Below are 3,657 nucleotides of genomic sequence, written 5' to 3'. Positions count from 1 at the left end.
ATTACTCACTTGATTTTTCTAAATTAAAAAATAAAACCTTATCAATTCAAAAGAGCCTTACTATTTTTCTCTTTTTAATCTGATGAAAAAGATGTTGTTTTTGTGTGCCCGAGAGTTGATTCTCACTCATAGCCACCCTATAGGACAAAGTAAAACTGCCCCATAGGGTTTCCAAGTGTGTAATCTTTACAGAAGTAGATCACCAGGTCTTTTCTCCTTTGAAACAGCTGGTGGGTTTGAACTGCCAACTTTTCTGTTAGCAGCTGAGTACTTAACCACTGCACCAGCAGGGCTCCTTGATTAAAAAGATAATACACGCTCATTGTAGAAAAACAAACACCTCAAGAAATACAAAAATGTATACAGAATATAATAATTCTCACCAGAGATAACTACTGTTAACATTACCATAGGCTTGTAAAAGTGTTTGTATGTATATACCGACTATTGCAACAGTAAAAAGAGATCTCTATGGAGGTGATTTTAGTAAATGAGTTTCAGACCCCCTATAGTACTTTTCTTTTATTCCAGGTAAAGAAACAGAGTTTTGAACAGTTAAGAATGTTTACTTTGTCTGACTGCAGCTTTCACTAGCTGTCTGGAGAAAGGGGCCTGATGACCTTGGAATCTTAAAATAGAACAGATACAAGGGGAAAAATTAGCTGACTTTTGGTGAACAAAGGAAAGTAGAGACAGAAAGTTCTAAAGATAAACTTTACTGTCTTGACCAAGATGAGGAAGCATCTTTGTTGTTGTTGTTCGCTGCTGTTGAGTCAACTTCCACTCATGGTAACCCCATGTGCAGAGTAGAACTGATCCATGAAGTTTTCAAGGTTGTGACCCTTTGGAAGAAGGTAGTCAGGCCTGTCTTCTGAGGAGCCCCTGGGTGGGTTTGAACTGCCAAACTTTAGGCTAATAATAAAGTGCTTAACCTTTTGCATCCAGGGAACCTGGGCAAAGCATCTTACTGCTGGACAATGACTTCCTGTCTTTGGAATTCTACAGGTGATGACCTAACTCTCTCCCAAGTCAAGCTTTTTGAAATGTCTCTCCAAAAAATGAGTCATTTCCTTTTCTTGATCAGTAGAATCCAAAGTAAGGTGCATATATATCCCAGCAGGTGAACTGCTTGAATGTGAGAAAAATATTGGTAGTTCTTTTGATATTAATGAAATATTTTTTTTAAATTTCAATTATATTTTATATCGCATGTAATATTTTAGTATGTATGTATATAACTTACACGTAAATAAATATACCTATTCATAGCCTTTTGCTGTTAGGGGAGTGCAGTAAAAAATTTGGAGACCACATTTCTAAAGGTAAAGTCCCTATTTTGTTGCATCCAGGCATTCTCTTTTCTTGCATCCTGTTTAGTTTCTTCTAATTATCTTAGTAAATTAATTTTCATACTAAATTATAAGTTCAAAATTTACCAGAACAGAACTATTTTTATTTCTCAGTTAAAAAATTCTCAGGCTCTTAAAAAACAGTTTTTTCTAGAGTTTTCTCCAAAGTACACAGAAATAATCAGCCTGTAAAATAAAAACACTTCTCTCTTAACTGATAGGAAACTAAAAATGCATTCAGAGCTGCAAATATTATTGAACACAGTCTGTCAGAAATGTATTTTGAAAAACAAACAAACACATGAAAAACATAAAAGGACAAAATATGATTCCTTTACTTCAGACGCATAAAATGTGTTTATGCAAATTATAGGCAAGACAGGTTGATCATATCAGCCAATATGACATTTTTTTGTACTTTAAACTGAAGATCATATTAAATTCACTCAAATTAAGAGTCACTGGGTGAAGAAGAGCCATCGTGACTTTACAAGTAGCCTAAATTAAGAATGTCTAAACAACTAACAAATAAAGACCAGATTTACTGGCCTGACAGAGACTGGAGAAACCCCAAGAATATGGCCCCAGGACACCCTTTTAGCTCAGTAATGAAGTCACTCCTGAGGTTCATTTTTCAGCCAAAGATTAGAAAGGCCTATAAACAAAATGGGCACACTAGCTCAGGGGCAAGGACTAGAAGGCAGGAGGGGACAGGAAAGCTGGTAATAGGGAGCCCAAGGTTGAGAAGGGAGAGTGTTGACATGTTGTGCCCTTGGTAATGAATGTAACAAAATAATATGTGTACTAGCTGTTTAATGAGAACCTAGTTTGTTCTGTAAACCTTCATCTAAAGTACAATAATAAAAAATAAAAATATATTAAAAAAATGAAAATAGAATAAATCATGGAATACACAGACAAAACCAAAGAAAAAGTAGCCAAAATCAAGGAAAACACAGGCAAAGCAATAGAAGAATTCAGAAAAACAATGTAAGAAAAAACGTCAAAATAAATAAACAATTAGAAATCATACAAAAAACAGTAATTAGAAATCCAAAAGATAAACAACACAATTTCAGAAATAAACAACTCAGTAGAACGTGTTAGGAGCAAATTTGAAACAATGTAAGACAGAATCAATTAGATTGAAGACACATCCATGGACACCACTTTGGGGAAAAATCAGAGACAAGAATGGATAAAAATGGAGAAAAATTAAGAATTATGTAGGACACAATAAAGAGTAAAAATTTGTGCATAAAAAATCTAATAAAAAGATAAAAATACCATACTAACTCAAATATTAAACATGCTTGAATGTAACTAGATGCCACTGAAGTGCATGAAATATCTTGTTCTATTCAGTAGGATGAGAAAACATTCTGATATTTTGTCTACCATGTTAATTTGCACATAGAAATATTTTCATCATAGATGGGAAAAAAGCATAGTACCTAATGTCTATGGACCTGGCACTATTCTAAATATTTCACCTTTTATAATTCTTAATTCTTACATTTCTATGAGGCATATATTACTATTTGCCCACTTTACAGATGAAAAACTGAGGCATGTGAACTTGTCCAAGGTCATGCCACTTGGAATTATGAGAGATAGAATTTGAACCCTATCATTTTGACTCTAGAGCTTCATTGTCCTATTTACCAGGAATTTTAAAATAGTGGAGGTGAGGTGTAAAAATTGTATGTTTTTTAATTGTACTTCAGGTGAAGGTTTACAGAACAAATAGTTTCTCATGAAACAGTAGTACACATATTGTTTTATGACATTGGTTAACAACCCCACGACATATCAACCCTCTCCCTTCTCGACCTTTATGTTTTTGGTGAAAATATACATAGCCAAAGATACACCATTTCAAAAATTTCTACATGCACAGTTCAGTGACATCAACCACATTCTCCAGTTATGCTGCTATTCTCACTTTAGATGAAGGTTTACAGAGCAAAGTAGTTTCTCATTAAACAGTACACATGTTGCCCTATGACAATGGTTAACAACCTCACCACACATCAACACTATCCTTACTGAAGCTTGGGTTCCCTATCACCAGCTTTCCTGTCCCCTTGTGCCTTCTAGCCCTTGTCCCTGGACTGCTATGCCTCTTTAGTCCCATTTGGTTTTATGGGGTTGTCCACTTCCCGGCTGAACGGTGAACCTCGGAAGTGACTTCACCACTGAGCTAAAAGGGTGTCTGGGGGCCATATTCTCAGGGTTTCTCCAGTCTCCTTTAGGCCAGTAAATCTGGTCTTTTTTTGTGAGTTAGAATTTTGTTCTACATCCTTCT

This window comes from Trichechus manatus, unplaced genomic scaffold, assembly GCF_000243295.1.
Source record: "Trichechus manatus latirostris isolate Lorelei unplaced genomic scaffold, TriManLat1.0 scaffold00408, whole genome shotgun sequence".
Classification (NCBI taxonomy): Eukaryota; Metazoa; Chordata; class Mammalia; order Sirenia; family Trichechidae; genus Trichechus; species Trichechus manatus.
This window is presented reverse-complemented; position numbering follows the sequence as displayed.